The following is a 19,303-nucleotide window of genomic DNA, read 5'->3' on the forward strand; positions in this document are numbered from 1 at the left end:
GTGGACTAGTACAGCGATTTTATACATTGACTTATTTCGAAAATGCATTAGAAGAGGTAGTTAACACTTTGGTGTTGCATTCGTTTAATCGAAATACATAACCCATCCGTGTTCTTCTGCAGAGTGAGAATTGCCTGCGATATGCGTATGTTCTAATACAGCGATTTTATACATTGACTTATTTCGAAAATGCATTAGAAGAGGTAGTTAACACTTTGGTGTTGCATTCGTTTAATCGAAATACATAACCCATCCGTGTTCTTCTGCAGAGTGAGAATTCCCTGCGATATGCGTATGTTCATCAGATTTATCATTTAAGCCACATATTACACAGGCGGAGACTCTTTCTGAGACACAAGAACTTGTTAGAAAACCAGGTCGCGTACATTCGGTAGTTCTGTCAGCTTCCAAGGTTCTCAGCGTCGTCTGTCTGATATGCGTGAAATAGGTTGCTAGGAGCAACGGGACTAGATCCGGAGGCGCCACGATGTGTGAAAGAGGGGCCACTGCTGCAGACACAGTGGAAACTGTGATCAGATACCTTGTGGCATATATTTTCGCCTCTGTTAGAAACACAGCTACATTTCATTATGGTGCGGATTCTACAGGTTCTCAGTGGTTTCCTATATGTGATCAAACAATTCCCGCAACCGTGATACGTTGACATTCGATGTCTTCAAAATGTGATTGATATGATTGTTATCCTGAGCGAACAGGGGGGCATCATGATGGATGCTCTTAGTGACCACAAGGTAGTCGTAAAAATAAACGCAAAATGTATCTATTTAAGGAATCAGAAATATATGTATTTAAGAAATCAGACATAAATTGGCTTGACCCTATCCTAAAAGGCAGTCTGCACTTTTTCCAAACTAACTATGTAAGTGTAGACAAGATATGGCGTCAGTTCAAGGAATTAGTGCTGTTAGAAGTTGAGATTTTTATACCAAATAAATTAATAAAAGATGGTACTGACCATCCGTGGTACAAAACCTGGTCAGAACATTGTTCCAGAAGCAACTAAAAAAGCTTGCCAAATTCAAAAGAACACAAATTCACCAATATAGGCGATATTTTACTGAAGCTCGAAACTTAGCACCGACATCTCCGCGAGATACTTTTAATATTTTTCACAAGGAAACTCTGTTTTGAAAACTGGCAAAAAATTCAAAGCGATTCTGGTCCTATGCAAAGTACGCCAGCGGTAAGACCCAGTCAATAATTTCACTGCACGATACCAACCGTAATATTACCACAGACTCATCTGAAATACTTTCACCAAAGAAGATATAGGAAACATTCCGGAATTAGGATCAATAACAACTGCAGAGATGAACAACTTAGTAGTAGACGTCCTTGGTAAGCGAAGCAGCTTAAATTATTTAATGAAGGGAAATCTTATTTAATCCACTGGGTTTCTTTCAGAGTGGCGACACAGTAGCATTCATTTAGAACAGCTCACTCGACGAAAGACCCGTAGTTTAAGATTTGAAAGTTGCACCGGTCACGCTAGTGTCAAGAAAGGAAACAGGCGTAATCCGATGAGTTACAGACTCACATCACTAATGTCAATTTGCTGTACAAGTTTCAAACACATGCTGTGTTCGAACGTTTTGTACTACCGTGAAGGAAACAGTGTATTGACAAATAGTCCGCAAGAATTAAAAAAAAAAGTCATTCTTCTGAAACAGAACTAGCTGTTTATTCACACGAAGTAGTGAGTGCTATCGACACTGAATATCAAACTAATTCATACTTGTAGCTTTCCAAAAGGCCTTTGACACCGTTCCTCGTAAGAGACTTCAAATCAAATTGCGTGCCCCTGGAGTATCGTCTCAGATGTACGACTGTATTCGCGATATCCTGTCAGAACGCTCACAGTACATATTAATCGGCGGAAAGCCACCGAGAAAAACAGGAATGATGTCTGGAGTTCTCCAAGGAAATATTATAGACCCTCTGCTGTTCCTGACCCATATAAATGATTTAGGAGACAATATGTGCAGCCTTCATATTATTTGAAGATGATGGTGCCATTTACCGTATAGTAAACTCATCAGAAGGTGAAAACTAATTGAAAATGATTTAGACAAGATATCTATCGAGTGTGAAAAATGGTAATCGACTCTAATTAATGGAAAGTTTGAATTCAACCACATGAGTGCAAAAAGAAATCAGTTAAATTTCGGATACACCACAAACCACACAACTCTAAAGGCTTTCACTACAACCAAATACCTAGGACTTACGATTACGAACAACTTTAATTGGAACTGTCACATAGAATGGTGTGGAGAATGCAACCCAAGCCCTGAGTTTTATTGACAGGACACTCAGAAGATTCAACAGTTCCATTGAAGAAATTGCCTACATTACGCTTGCCCGGCCTCTGACAGACTATTGCTATGCGGTATTGGATGTTTACCATATAGGATTGACGGAGGACATCGAAAAAGTCCAAAGGAGAGTAGCTAGTTTTGTATTAGTAAGAAATAGGAGGAAGATTATCATCGTATGGCACGCTGGTTGGGGTGGGGCGTGGGCGGACAAGCCTTAAAACAAAAGCGTTTTCTGCTCGCAGCAAGATATTTTCAGGAAATCACTAAATTTTTCGTCCGAATGCGAAAATATTTTATTGGTGCAAGCCTGCATAGGGTGAAATGATCAACGACATAAGAGAAATCAGAGCTTACACGGAAGGGTTTAAGTGTTCGTTTTTCCCGCGCGCTGTTCGACAGAGGAACGATAGAGAAATAGCTTGAAGGAGGTTCCATGAGCCCTCTGCCAGGCACCTAACTATGAATTTCAGGGTGGTCATATAGAGGTGGATGTATTCGAAACATCGATGTCTTTTGCAAGAAATTTAAATTCCGGGGGAACACAGATAAAAATGTGTTATACTTTGACATGTACAGTGAATGGGCTGCTACTTACATCATACGCGTAAACTTGAGTGTGGTACATCGTTCCGTATTCCTATCGTATGCGTTTGTCTGTGCATGGTAAATGCTGTAGGAACAAGTGAGCACCTGGAAGACAGACTGCTCTTTCACGTCCTTCGAGGTGACTCATCTGATTGCGAAACATATTTGTCACTCCATGGTAGAATCAAGACGTCCATTGTCCATTGTTATGATAGTCTGTGATGCCGGGTCCACTATGTTGTTGCGGTCTACTATTTGAAGACTGTTTTGATCAATTCATACCGCTAGTTTATCCCGCACAGTTCTTTTCATCACTGTGTAATAATTGCAACTTAAACCCAACTGAGTTTGTGTACTGTTGTCAAGCCTTGGTCATCGTCTACAAATTTTTACACGTCACACGTCTCTCCACTTCCAAATTCTTTCTGCATGCCTCGGGATGTGTCCCATCAACTAGTCATTTCATTAGGTTAATTTGTGTTATAAATTTATTTACACCCAGAGTACATTCAGTACCCCTTCATTTGTTATTCCATGAGTCTGTCTAATCTTCAAGCTTCCTTCTATAGCGCCACATCTCAAAAACATATCCTTTCTGCTTGTCCGTAGCGTCCGTCGACCAAGTTTCACTTCCACACAAGGGAACACTCCACACAAATATTTTCAAAAAATACTTTATAATTTTTAAATATGTGTTCCATGTCTGTACATTTATCTGATTTACGAAAGCTTGCCTTCCTGTTACCAATATACGTTTTACACCTTTACTTTGCTGTCGTCAGCGGAACTCGACTATTTCTTCTTTCTTCGTTATGCCCAGTTAAAACGTGCGTTCAGCTTGTTAACTTGGTCTGACAGCTCCTTTTTTTTCTTTTCTTCCGAAAGTCTTTTCATGAATATGCTGTCACGCACCTTGCGCTCCTCTGTCCACTGTTTTCCATTATTTTATTTTATTTTATTTTTAACTTTCTCCGCGAATGTTTGCCTCTCAACTAGCATTCCAAAGGCTTCGCATCCTCTGATGGTATCTTCTGAGGCACAGCTTTCTCCTAACTCCTGCAAGACAGCTGTTTTGTAATGCCGAAGTTCCTCATTGGGATGATTACTCGTTTATTGTAGTGATTTCATCTTATTCTGTACGTTTTCTGAAGTTTGGTGGCTCTTTCTATATCGGTTTTATTGTCTAGTCCAGATGGTACTCTGATTTATCCGAGATATTTAAAAGAAGACAAATGTGGAATATCCCATGTTTCGTTTTTAGTGGGGATCTTATAATATTTTTGTCTAAGTTTACAGTTAAATTAGACTCTTCATATGGTATTTGAAGGATTGTCTTTGACACTACCTCCTGTAACTTCTTTATGTCGTATATAGTTTCCTCATTAGATAGGCAGCTAAATCGTCAGAGAAAGCTAGCCAATTCACTCTGATTATTTGCCCTGAGGTCCCGATGTTTATATTCTCGATTTCTTTCCCCCATTCTCTGATGACATTGTCTAACACAATGTGAAACGGAAGCAGTAAGAGGCTATAGTCTTGCTGATTTCCTGTATTTACATCAAAAGAATCAGACATTTCACCCAGAAACTTCATTGGAGATGATGTGTCTGTGAAGGTTTGGCACATTAGTTCTTTAGTCTTCCTGTCTACCCTGAGCTCTTGTAAAGGGTCCAGAATGGTTTGCCTGTCAACAGAGCCATACGCCTTGTTGAAATCCACGAAAGTGACATACCTGTTGGTACTTCGACGTATCCCTAATATTGTTTTCAGTCACCAAATCTGCCTTTCCTATAGCCCTCTTGATATTCAGCAATCAAATGATCTGTTTGCTGCTCTACTCTGTTTAACAGAGTTTGGATAGAACAATGTTCATAACAGAAGAGAAGGGCCTTTGTAGTTGTTGGGGTCTTCTCTGTCGCGTTTTTTACATTACGGATGTATATTAGTCTTTCCAGTCCTTTAGAGTCGTTTCTGTTTGGCATATTCTGCTAAAAGTGTTCGTATTCTTCTTATGAGAGCATCTCCTCAAATATGTCACCCTCGACTGACGCTATGTTTTTTTCTGAATGACTGAATTACCTCTCTTGTTTCTTGAGTTCTTGGGGGGTAGAAACTAAGTCTGGCAAAGGTTTTCAAAACGCAGTCTATGACTGGGGGATCACAGTTCAGAACTAGACTACTACTTACTTCTTAATATAAGCTCCCAAGAATGATGTGAATTCGACCAATAGACCATTACCCTTGTTCTTCTTTTATTTATGTTCCTCTTTTAATCTTTTCAAGACTCTATCATTTTCGTTCAACCGGTCTTCTAACTTATTAGTTGTCTTTGACACTATTAAGATCATTTTTAATTCTTCTGCCTGAAGTTTAATTCCCTTTCTACAGTTTTCTTCAGTTTCCTTTATGAGATTCTCTATTTACGGACAGAATAATATAGGTGATAAGCCACAAGTGGAAATATACGTATCAGCTGTCGCGGAGTCCTCTCGTCAACAATATCTAATCAACGATGGTGAAAACGTCGTGCCAACGGAATATTTGTCCGCCGTGACGTGTCCTCGATTAGCACTTAATGGCCTTCACAAAATAATTAAGTCTCCTGCCCAGGGTATCTATACTCTCTGTGGAGAATGTGCCCTTTGCATGAACAGTATGTGCTCATTTTCAGATTTTAGAGGTAATCATATTAACTAACTGCTCCAGCCGGCCAAGAAAACCATGCGATCGCAAGCCGCCGCCGTGCCATCTTCTGCCATCGGAGACTTTTGGATGTGATATGGAGGGGCATGGGATGATCACATCGCTCTCCCAGCCGCTGTTAAGTTTTTTAGACTTTAGATCCGCTACATTTAATTCATATAGTTACGCAGCAGACGTCACGAGGGACTGAGAGCATCAAGCCTCAGTTGTCGCTTCAAGAAAAAACTACTAAGACTACTGGGAACTGAACTTGGATCCTCCAAATCAGTCCGAAACGCTGACAGTGAAGAGAGGCGGTTTTATTTGCCGAAAACGAACGATAGGTAAAAACAAAGAAACAAGCTAAAGGCAAACAATACACGGCACTGCGCTTATTATAGTCACGAATTGTTATTTGTCGCAAGGATGTACCAGTTGTTACCAAATGACGTCTTAAGTTATATATTTTACAGTCCTTGTTTACTAGACTTTTTTCTTGTTTTGGCGTAAGTAACCTATCCCCAAATTTTTAAAACGTCATTCTGAAACAGCCTATATACACAGGTCAAAGAAAGTAATAATGAGGACATGTACTGATCAGCCAGATCATTATAGCCACTTACTTAATACCCGGTTTTATGACACGCATAACAGTGGCGACGCATCATGGCACGGAAGCAATGAAGCCTTGGTAGGTCGCTGGAGGGAGTTAACATCGCATCTGCACACACACACACACAAGTAACCTACTTCCAGTAACTTCCGGGGAGGGGGCGATCAGCTCTGACGCCACGTTCGGTCGCATCCCAGATCGGATTCAGATCTAGCGAGCTGGGGACAAAACATCAATTGGAACTCGTCACTGTGCTACTGTAACCACTTCATCACACGCCTGGCCTTTTGAAATGGCGCATTATCTTGTTGAAAAATGCCCCTGCCCTCGGGAAACATGATTATCATGAAGGTGTACATGGTCTGCAACCAATGTACTATACTCTCCTTGGCCATCATGGTACGTTGGACGAGCTCCACTGGACCCATGGATCCCCTCGTCAATGTTCATGAGAGCATAATGGAACCGCTGCTAGGTTGTCTCCATTCCGCAGTACAGGTGTCAAGGCACTGCTCTCCTCAAACAGATATCGGGATTCATCAGACCACGTAACGGTTTTGCCACTGCGCCAGCGTCCAGTGTCGTTAATCACGTACCCACATTAGTAGTAGCTGCCGATGTCGTGATGTTAACATTAGCACATGCATAGGTCGTCGGCTGCGGAGGCCCACCGTTGAGAGTGTCCGGTGCACTGTGCTTACAGGCACATTTGTGCTCTGCCCAGCGTTAAAGTCTGGTGTTAGTTCTGACACAGTTCGCTTCTGTGCTGTTTTACCAGTCTGCCCAGCCTACGACGTCCGAAATTTGTAATGAAAGGTGGCTACTAAAGCCCACAACATATGGACATAGTTTCACCTTGGTTTCTCCGCTTGTTGAAGACACTCACCACAGCACTCCTCGAACACTCGACAAGTCGTGCAGTTTCCAAAATGCTCGTGCCAAGCGTCCGGATCATTACAAACTGTCCACGGTCAAAGTCAGATAGAACGCGAACCTTTGCCATTATACGCACTCTCATTGATACTACATGCACCGTGTGTGCGTCTTAATGGCAGACGTTCCTCGCCAGGTGACGCTGCTATCGCCTGGATGGGTTTATATCGATAGTAGTTCGATGGTCATAATGTTCTGGCTGATCAGCGCCTCTACACCAACCCGTGATAGCTTATGGCATTACGCATCTTGGTCTCTGATGACAAGCTTATTAAAATTCTTCTGGATCTGCTACCACGTCGTCTTGTAAATAAAATGACCGATATTTCTGCCGTGTTGCAGCAGCCTTCTTCAGTGCAGAGAACCTATGGCCTGAGGAAGGCCGCTGCACAATGAGCGAGATGTCAGCTATTTTGGTACTTTAAGTATTTTATAGGACCACGCGTCAGAACACCCAGAACGGTCTAAATGGGATTGATAATGGCCTCGAAAACCAACGTATTTACATCTGATGAGAATGGTCAAAGGAAATGTCTTTGATCATATGTGTTACACGTGAAAGTGGCGAAGAAAAACTACAAAAGGTGTGTCGTTTGAAGACTTCGCCGAGGTAGCGTGTTTTACCTTTAGGTTAGAATACTCGATGTCTACTTAATATCACCATCCTGGCGAAGTCTCCCTTAGTTATACTAATTATAAGTAACTGAATAGTTAACTGATTTGACGTTGACGTTTGAACCACAGAAATGGTTCAAATGGCTCTAAGCACTATGGGACTTAACATCTGAGGTCATCAGTCCCCTAGGCTTAGAACTACTTACGCCTAACTAACCTAAGGACATCACACACATTCGTTCCCGAGGCATGATTCGAACCTCCGACCGTAGCAGCAGCGCGGTTCCAGATTGAAGTGCCTAGAACCGCTCGGCCACACTGGTCGGCGTTTGAACCACAGACTGGTCTTGCTATAAGGCGATGCCTAATGGTTCCGTCAGCGAAAATGGCGCTGCGTGGGAGCGATGCCAACCAGTCGTCTTTCTGCACTGTTTTGTAAAAACTATCAACATGTGTTAACGGTATGAAGAGATGCAGTGGAGAATCTATGCGAATTGTTTTTACGAATGTGGCTGTAGGTATTTGGTCTCTGCCTTTTGTTTGAACAAGAGTGATAACATCACGATCTTGAGAAAAGGCGCTGTTGACCATGCCCAGCAATTAGAAATCCATCTATCAATCAATCCATCCTGTATAACTGATTATTTAAATGTTTTGTGGTGTGACAAGTAGTTTTTTGGCATAAGCTCTAAAGGAGAAGCAGGAAGCTGAGGATGCAAATAATCCAAAAATTGACAATAAAGTTCTTCTAGGTCTGTGGCCTCATTGTCAGTGTGTAAATGTTCCAACGTTTCAGACACCATTGTAAGTGGCCTTCCTCAGTTTTTGTTTTTATCAGGAAAAAAACGCCATTCTGAGGAAGTCACTTTCTATAGTGACCGAAATGTCGAAACATACTGACAAAGCGATCACAGGCCCAGAAGAATTTTATCGACTGTGACAATGGTCGCGGAAGCCAACGATTACGTTTAGTTCAAAGAATAATCTTCAATTATTTTTAAGTTCCGATTGGCTTTCCTGTAGAACACTTCTATTTTGGTCTGTCCGTTTAAAGGAATCTCCATATCCGTTGCTCAGTGGCGACAGTCTCTGCCTGCAATGATGAGGACCCAAGTTCGATCCCGGTACTGTGAGCGATTTTTTGTGGTGGAAGTAGCGGAATTGGCTGCTCTCATTCTAGTGATGGCAACGGCAGAACTTCTTGAGTGAGAATTAGCGGCTCAAAAGTTTGAGAAACTGGCAACGGCCGGTAATCGGCGTACTGACCCCACGCCTCTGGAAGGGAAGGGCACGACGGCCGGTCGGTACTGAATCATTCATACTAGCCACATGAAGACGACTGTTCTAGACAGGTTGACAATGTTTAACCATGCTGTACACGAGCGCAAGAGATGAGATTTTTAAGCTGCCCATGGGGAATCTGCTAATCCAGAAAAACTAAATGAATCTCAGCTTTAACTCTTCATTGTTGATTCTATGTTCCATTGTTCATTTCAGTCCTAAATGTTTTTACTCTCTTCCAGTGGTTTAAGCAGTGTCAGCTTTTTAGGAAATACTTATGGTTCATTTGTCTCCCTGCGACTGAATTACATTACTCTACTGTCTTATTCTGAATGAAATACAAGGGTCATTTCTTGCAACATAAATGTATTTCTATACGTTGTGTTTGGCACGTATTTCCTGATAACTTTTACCCTCGAACGCTACAGCTACGTCGGCAGATGCAAATTTGCGAGACAACACGTTTCCACCATACGTACTCTAAGAAAGACAGAGAAGAGGCTTGACACCAGTGATAAGTTGCTGTTTTTGTTTATACCCAGTTTGCATATTTGTGAGCATGTATCTACCTGCGTTTGATGGTTCTTGTTATCTTGGCCATGAGTCTCCAAACCAGTGCCATACAGACGAAACTTAGGGAACTTATAAGATGGAGCATGCCTTCCTACATTGTGAACAATTATGGCAAAGAGACAGCTGGGTGTCCACGTTGATGAGGAAATAAATTTTTCGATACATGAGCTAAAGGAAGTATACTCATAAACTATCCGATACTTTCAACACTACACTCCAATAATGTAACAAATACTCTGAAACTCTGTCTGTGATTTTTCGAGTATGGTCATTGGAGATAAATGTGAGATGTATGATTTTTCGTTCGTTAGGGCCACAATCATGATTGCTTTTTGAATGAAATTTCCTCCATTTGACTGATGTATTAAAATTCGTTTATTTCACACTATCACTATTTGAACTGTAAGGCTTTTATCAAGTGCAATGGTAACAGTTGATAAAATGTCTGCCATGTCTGAATGTGTTTGCATCTCATTAGCTACGGTGAGAATGCTGTCCACAGTATATCTAGTTAGTGACCGTGGCTCCTCTCCGCAGTGTTTAAGATTTGGAAACGGCACTCCGAAATCTATAACTGAGGCAGGTTGGGACTTCCCAGCAGGTAGTACTAGAGATGGGTGGTTCGCGAACTAACGGGTCCAAAGGACTGGTTCACCAAGATGAACGGAATGACCGAGGAACGAATTCTAAGGAACGGTCTTTCATACATTCCTGGAAATGGAAAAAAGAACACATTGACACCGGTGTGTCAGACCCACCATACTTGCTCCGGACACTGCGAGAGGGATGTACAAGCATTGATCACACGCACGGCACAGCGGACACACCAGGAACCGCGGTGTTGGCCGTCGAATGGCGCTAGGTGCGCAGCATTTGTACACCGCCGCCGTCAGTGTCAGCCAGTTTGCCGTGGCATACGGAGCTCCATCGCAGTCTTTAACACTGGTAGCATGCCGCGACAGCGTGGACGTGAACCGTATGTGCAGTTGACGGACTTTGAGCGACGGCGTATAGTGGGCATGCGGGAGGCCGGGTGGACGTACCGCCGAATTGTTCAATACGTGGGGCGTGAGGTCTCCACAGTACATCGATGTTGTCGCCAGTGATCGGCGGAAGGTGCACGTGCCCGTCGACCTGGGACCGGACCGCAGCGACGCACGGATGCACGCCAAGACCGTAGGATCCTACGCAGTGCCGTAGGGGACCGCACCGCCACTTCCCAGCAAATTAGGGACACTGTTGCTCCTGGGGTATCGGCGAGGACCATTCGCAACCGTCTCCATGAAGCTGGGCAAAGGTCCCGCACACCATTAGGCCGTCTTCCGCTCACGCCCCAACATCGTGCAGCTCGCCTCCAGTGGTGTAGCGACAGGCGTGAATGGAGGGACGAATGGAGACGTGTCGTCTTCAGCGATAAGAGTCGCTTCTGCCTTGGTGCCAATGATGGTCGTATGCGTGTTTGGCGCCGTGCAGGTGAGCGCCACAATCAGGACTGCATACGACCGAGGCACACAGGGCCAACACCCGACATCATGGTGTGGGGGGCGATCTCCTACACTGGCCGTACACCTCTGGTGATCGTCGAGGGGACACTGAATAGTGCAAGGTACATCCAAACCGTCATCGAACCCATCGTTCTACCATTCCTAGACCGGCAAGGGAACTTGCTGTTCCAACAGGACAATGCACGTCCGCATGTATCCCGTGCCACCCAACGTGCTCTAGAAGGTGTAAGTCAACTACCCTGGCCAGCAAGATCTCCGGATCTGTCCCCCATTGAGCATGTTTGGGACTGGATGAAGCGTCGTCTCACGCGGTCTGCACGTCCAGCACGAACGCTGGTCCAACTGAGGCGCCAGGTGGAAATGGCATGGCAAGCCGTTCCACAGGACTACATCCAGCATCTCTACGATCGTCTCCATGGGCGAATAGCAGCCTGCATTGCTGCGAAAGATGGATGTACACTGTACTAGTGCCGACATTGTGCATGCTCTGTTGCCTGTGTCTATGTGCCTGTGGTTCTGTCAGTGTGATCATGTGATGTATCTGACCCCAGGAATGTGTCAATAAAGTTTCCCCTTCCTGGGAGAATGAATTCACGGTGTTCTTATTTTAATTTCCAGGAGTGTAGTTCACTTCGGTCGGGACTTTATACTTATAATTCCCGGGGACGGGAAACTGTCGGTCTCGTTCTCGCAATGGCACTTTGGCCGGTCTCGTTCCAGCCTCGGTCCCGTTCCCGTCCCTGTCTCGGTCTCGGTCTCGGTCTCCCTCGACCGGCCTCGTCCTTCTTCGCGTGGCCCCTGGTCGCAGTTACACGGCCGACTGCTCCTAGTTAGTTCAGTACTGAGTTGTCGTTCGTTTCGTACGCTGCACACGCCCATTCTAGATCTGTTTCAAACCTTTTTTTTAGCTCTGGGCTTCTGGTTCTTTTCGTATTCTATTCAGCATCTGCGACCGGTAATTAAAACGTATTTTATAATTACGTAAATTACGTGGTACGTAATGCGTACATCTTTTCAGGTAACAAAAGGTCATGTCAGCTTACTTCACTATTTAGAAAACAGCTGAAGGCATACTTATAAAACGGCAAGTTTTTTTGTTATTAGACATGCAAAGAAAGTCGGCACGGCACACACGAGTGGTCATTTTCCGTTTTTTTTTTTGATCCAAGGTGAAACAGTATGCTCATTGTTATGGAAGGCAGACCGACTTACAACAGAATGAAGCCCGCGCTCGATAATCGACTGTCTGGTGTCACATTTTGTTAAGAGAATATGATAACTTCTACAATATTATTTCAGTGGTACAGGGTGGCGCACGAAAAATCGGCCCCGAGTACTAGACTGCTCATTGTCGCCCTCCAATCGTAATCTGTTGTTTCCAAGTTGCTGTTTCCATTAGTTTCTTTGTTATTTCTTTACTGCCTAATTATTACATGTTCTTCTGTTCTGCTCGTAGCAGTCAACAAATCGTGCGTATTTCACTGCGATTAGCCACATAGCGCTACAGTTGGCTAAACGAGATGTTTTGCAGAATCACGAAAATTACTTTTACAAGTGTATGAGAACTCTGTAATATATAACAACTCTGTACTCCAGAGGGAGGCAACTGCCCCCTCGTGGCGCCTTCCATATTCAGTCACCTATGCTACTAATTTTAAATTTTTCATATGAACCATCCCCCCCATGAACCATGGACCTTGCCGTTGGTGGGGAGGCTTGCGTGCCTCAGCGATACAGATGGCCGTACCGTAGGTGCAACCACAACGGAGGGGTATCTGTTGAGAGGCCAGACAAACGTGTGGTTCCTGAAGAGGGGCAGCAGCCTTTTCAGTAGTTGCAGGGGCAACAGTCTGGATGATTGACTGATCTGGCCTTGCAACATTAACCAAAACAGCCTTGCTGTGCTGGTACTGCGAACGGCTGAAAGCAAGGGGAAACTACAGCCGTAATTTTTCCCGAGGACATGCAGCTTTACTGTATGATTAAATGATGATGGCATCCTCTTGGGTAAAATATTCCGGAGGTAAAATAGTCCCCCATTCGGATCTCCGGGCGGGGACTACTCAGGAGGATGTCGTTATCAGGAGAAAGAAAACTGGCGTTCTACGGATCGGAGCGTGGAATGTCAGATCCCTTAATCGGGCAGGTAGGTTAGAAAATTTAAAAAGGGAAATGGATAGGTTAAAGTTAGATATAGTAGGAATTAGTGAAGTTCGGTGGCAGGAGGAACAAGACTTCTGGTCAGGTGACTACAGGGTTATAAACACAAAATCAAATAGGGGTAATGCAGGAGTAGGTTTAATCATGAATAAGAAAATAGGAATGCGGGTAAGCTACTACAAACAGCATAGTGAACGCATTATTGTGGCCAAGATAGATACGAAGCCCACACCTACTACAGTAGTACAAGTTTATATGCCAACTAGCTCTGCAGATGACGAAGAAATTGAAGAAATGTATGATCAAATAAAAGAAATTATTCAGATAGTGAAGGGTGACGAAAATCTAATAGTCATGGGTGACTGGAATTCGAGTGTAGGAAAAGGGAGAGAAGGAAACATAGTAGGTGAATATGGATTGGGGCTAAGAAATGAAAGAGGAAGCCGCCTAGTAGAATTTTGCACAGAGCACAACTTAATCATAGCTAACACTTGGTTTAAGAATCATGAAAGAAGGTTGTATACATGGAAGAACCCTGGAGATACTAAAAGGTATCAGATAGATTATATAATGGTAAGACAGAGATTTAGGAACCAGGTTTTAAGTTGTAAGACATTTCCAGGGGCAGATGTGGACTCTGACCACAATCTATTGGTTATGACCTGTAGATTAAAACTGAAGAAACCGCAAAAATGTGAGAAATTAAGGAGATGGGACCTGGATAAACTGAAAGAACCAGAGGTTGTACAGAGTTTCAGAGAGAGCATAAGGGAACAATTGACAGGAATAGGGGAAAGAAATACAGTAGAAGAAGAATGGGTAGCTCTGAGGGATGTAGTAGTGAAGGCAGCAGAGGATAAAGTAGGTACAAAGACGAGGGCTGCTAGAAATCCTTGGGTAACAGAAGAAATATTGAATTTAATTGATGAAAGGAGAAAATATAAAAATGCAGTAAATGAAGCAGGCAAAAAGGAATACAAACGTCTCAAAAATGAGATCGATAGGAAATGCAAAATGGCTAAACAGGGATGGCTAGAGGACAAATGTAAGGATGTAGAAGCTTTTCTCACTAGGGGTAAGATAGATACAGCCTACAGGAAAATTAAAGAGACCTTTGGAGAGAAGAGAACCACGTGTATGAATATCAAGAGCTCAGATGGCAGCCCAGTTCTAAGCAAAGAAGGGAAGGCAGAAAGGTGGAAGGAGTATATAGAAGGTTTATACAAGGGCGATGTACTTGAGGACAATATTATGGAAATAGAAGAGGATGTAGATGAAGACGAAATGGGAGATACGATACTGCGTGAAGAGTTTGACAGAGCACTGAAAGACCTGAGTCGAAACAAGGCCCCTGGAGTAGACAACATTCCATTAGAACTACTGACGGCCTTGGGAGAGCCAGTCATGACAAAACTCTACCAGCTGGTGAGCAAGATGTATCAGACAGGCGAAATACCCTCAGACTTCAAGAAGAATATAATAATTCCAATCCCAAAGAAAGCAGGTGCTGACAGATGTGAAAATTACCGAACTATCAGTTTAATAAGCCACGGCTGCAAAATACTAACGCGAATTCTTTACAGACGAATGGAAAAACTGGTAGATGCGGACCTCGGGGAGGATCAGTTTGGATTCCGTCGAAATGTTGGAACACGTGAGGCAATACTGACCTTACGACTTATCTTAGAAGAAAGATTAAGAAAAGGCAAACCTACGTTTCTAGCATTTGTAGACTTAGAGAAAGCTTTTGACAATGTAGACTGGAATACTCTTTTTCAAATTCTAAAGGTGGCAGGGGTAAAATACAGGGAGCGAAAGGCTATTTATAATTTGTACAGAAACCAGATGGCAGTAATAAGAGTCGAGGGGCATGAAAGGGAAGCAGTGGTTGGGAAAGGAGTGAGACAGGGTTGTAGCCTCTCCCCGATGTTATTCAATGTGTATATTGAGCAAGCAGTAAAGGAAACAAAAGAAAAATCTGGAGTAGGTATTAAAATTCATGGAGCCGTAGTAAAAACTTTGAGGTTCGCCGATGACATTGTAATTCTGTCAGAGACGGCAAAGGACTTGGAAGAGCAGTTGAACGGAATGGACAGTGTCTTGAAAGGAGGATATAAGATGAACATTAACAAAAGCAAAACGAGGATAATGGAATGTAGTCAAATTAAATCGGGAGATGCTGAGGGAATTAGATTAGGAAATGAGACACTTAAAGTAGTAAAGGAGTTTTGCTATTTAGGAAGTAAAATAACTGATGATGGTCGAAGTAGAGAGGATATAAAATGTAGACTGGCAATGGCAAGGAAAGCGTTTCTGAAGAAGAGAAATTTGTTAACATCGAATATAGATTTATGTATCAGGAAGTCGTTTCTGAAAGTATTTGTTTGGAGTGTAGCCATGTATGGAAGTGAAACATGGACGATAACTAGTTTGGACAAAAAGAGAATAGAAGCTTTCGAAATGTGGTGCTACAGAAGAATACTGAAGATAAGGTGGATAGATCACGTAACTAATGAGGAGGTATTGAATAGGATTGGGGAGAAGAGAAGTTTGTGGCACAACTTGACTAGAAGAAGGGATCGGTTGGTAGGACATGTTCTGAGGCATCAAGGGATCACAAATTTAGCATTGGAGGGCAGCGTGGAGGGTAAAAATCGTAGAGGGAGACCGAGAGATGAGTACACTAAGCAGATTCAGAAGGATGTAGGTTGCAGTAGGTACTGGGAGATGAAGCAGCTTGCACAGGATAGAGTAGCATGGAGAGCTGCATCAAACCAGTCTCAGGACTGAAGACAACAACAACAACATATGAACCATGTACATGCACAAATGAAAGGTTTTCGAGTAAAAATGAACGGTTTCCAAAAAGGAGCGATCACCAGTGAAGTAGTTCCCAAGAATGAACGAGTTTACGCCTCTCTAGGTAGTACTTGTCCACGGACGACAGCTATTACAGCGCAAGTTCAAAAGAGACCAAGAACTACGGTCACAAGTGTGTAAAACAGCATGCAGAATTGCAAATATAGAAACTGGTAACTTGGTCCACAAAATTTCGGTCAAACTGCCGGATGTTTGCTACTTGGCGTTGCGTGAATCCACCTTCCATGTGCTGGAGGGGTCTTAAGTACCAGCGCTCAGGGAATTTTCGCCAGTATCACATGAAGACGTCCAGAAGAATCTGCGCCGAAATATTGCTGCAGGAAGTTGCAAACATACGGCAGTTCGCCCGAAATTTTATGTAACAATATGTACGCCGGGAAAGTTTTAACCCCTTACCGCATAATGTGCCAGATATGGCACATACCACTTTTCTCTTTGTCAGTCTCATATCTGAGAATATATTTCCAAACTGCATGTTGGGACAGATATGGCACACAGTCAAGAGCAGCTGTGCAAGTAGTGTATCCCATCTGTTGGGAGAATAAGGAATTACGTGTTATGAATCTTTGCTTTGTGTTGCTAGCTGTTTACATCCAAGTTTGGTGACACAAACAGTTGCAAACAGTTGCAATCAGGTACAGTAAACGATTGATTTCAGTGTTTATATTATTTGCAGAGGAAAAACGACATCTGTGGACAGTTATAAAGAGGTGAGTTTATATATTTGTTCATTAGAATACGTATAATACTGAAAAATAGGTCTGTGACGGATATGGCACAACATGCAGTCCGGTCCAATCGAGTACGTGGTTGAATTTTAACTACGGAGGCAGCAATGAAGAATGGTCGAGGCAGCATGGAGGAAAAGATAGCAACAGTAGACGGTGTGCAACTGTCAGTAGTCTCCTGGTTTGATAATAAAGTAGTCAACACTTTGTCAACTTACGTTGGATGCAAACCAGAAAGCGAGATCAAGAGGCCTTTCAGGGAGGAAAAAGAATACAGAATGGTACCTTGTCCACACTCTGTGATGATCTACAATGGCTACATGGGGGGTGTCGATCTATTAGATTCTATGCTAGGATATTATAGAATTCAAATCAGATCAAAGACATGGTACTTGAAGATATTTTTTCATCTATTTGTCTTGGCTTGTGAGAACAGCTGGCTGTTATGGAGAAGAAGAAATACGGACTACATGCCCCTTGTTGATTTCAAGGTCGCAGTTGCAGAGGCCCTCTGTAGAACTGGGAAATCCTTATCCAAGAAACGTGGTAGGCCAAGCAATGAAATACAAAAACAGCTTGACTGCAAAAAGAAGAGAGGCCCTACAGCAAATCTTCCACAGCGTCAGGTGCGACTGGATGGGATACATCACATGCCTATCTGGCTGGAAAACCGTGGTCGTTGGAAGTATCCAGAATGCAAGGGAAAATCCTATAAAGCGTGTATGAAGTGCAGCACAACATTGTGCTTGAATAAGGAGAGAAATTGCTTCATCAAGTTTCATAATGAATAGAGAAAAATGGAAACAGAGTGTGTGTTATTTTCTCAAAATATCTGTATTGTAATGAATAGAAAATGTAATTGTTTTGCATAAATACAGTTCTGCTAGTTCATGTACATATCTTATTGTGTATTTTCCACATTGTGCATAATCAATCCCAAAACTGGTATCACATGGTGTTAGTTGTTACTGTATGCTGTCCCATATACGGCACAAACCCTTAATTCTAAAATAATCGCCCCTACATAAGATTAAGAATTTTTAAGCATTTTTTATGAAATCAGAACATCGAACATAACATGTAACATTTTTTTCAGAAAAATAAAAAAATCATGCAGTAGGGGGTTAAATCTCACAACCGGTCACTTCTTTTCTCGACCTCTTGCCAATGATGTATCTTAGTTTATACTGCCACGTAGATTCCGGGATCAACTACTTATAATGAGCAAGTGTCGTCACCAAGAACTAAAACATTTAAATGTTATTGGTAGGTTATGGAAGAGATCATAAACGTTTAATTATCACCTCAGGTCTACAGGCTGGCTACATTTGACATCCTCGTGCCATAGTACTGCAGCACGTCGCTTTGCAGCCAAAACAGAATGACGTAGGCCTTTTATAAATAGGAGTACTGCGCGGTAATTCATTTGCTGATTTTGAGGAACGACGCTGCAACAGTCCATGCTGCACGGTTATATCACTATTCACTATCATATGTGACTGTGGCCAGGTGCGCAGACGCCTCCATTGTGACCGAACAGCTCTCCACGACGAAGAATTTAATGACGGGCCATCAGACTGTAAAGAACGGGAAATGACGAGAGAAATGGAAAGATGCTCGAAGACTAGCGTATTACAATCGAGACGCCAATGGAAAAATGTGAAAATTAGCTTTGGAGAAATTTTCATCCTGCACGACATTTTGAACAAGACAAAACTCACCATCCATTGCGGTCTGCACCTGTTCATGTATATTCACAAAGCCCGCCAAATCGAGGTAGGAGCGGAAAACTTGCAGCACTGAAAGGCCGTTCCAGATGATTTCTTTGACCTCCCAAGCACCATGATCGAGTACTGGGAGTTTCAATATCCCGATGCAGAGACCAAAGCAAGCAGTGGGAACATGTACTCAACTCGACCAAAGAAGATGAGGACCCGCGCGATGGTGAGTGTCTTTAGGTCTGCCATGGTTCGGTGCTGTCAGGTTAAGCTGATAAGGGACAATACGTTACAGGAACGTACTACCAAAATGTTCTGTTTAGGCCACTTGATGCTGTCAATACGCAGCTACATAGCGGGCTGTCGAGGGGGGGTGTTTTACTTCGTGAATACATCCAGTTCATTGTGCATGGGACAGTCACACATGCCACCCATTATTCTACTGGCGTGGCATTCAATTTTTTTTTTTTTTTTTTTTTTTTTTTTGGTCGTCGGTCTACTGACTGGTTTGATGCGGCCAGCCACGAATTCCTTTCCTGTGTCAACCTCTTCATCTCAGAGTAGCACTTGCAATCTACGTCCTCAATTATTTGCTTGACGTAATCCAATCTTTGTCTTCCTCTACAGTTTTTGCCCTCTACAGCTCCCTCTAGTACCATGGAAGTCATTCCCTCATGTCTTAGCAGATGTC

The sequence above is a fragment of the Schistocerca gregaria genome, chromosome 1 (assembly GCF_023897955.1).
Source record: "Schistocerca gregaria isolate iqSchGreg1 chromosome 1, iqSchGreg1.2, whole genome shotgun sequence".
In the NCBI taxonomy this organism is placed as follows: domain Eukaryota; kingdom Metazoa; phylum Arthropoda; class Insecta; order Orthoptera; family Acrididae; genus Schistocerca; species Schistocerca gregaria.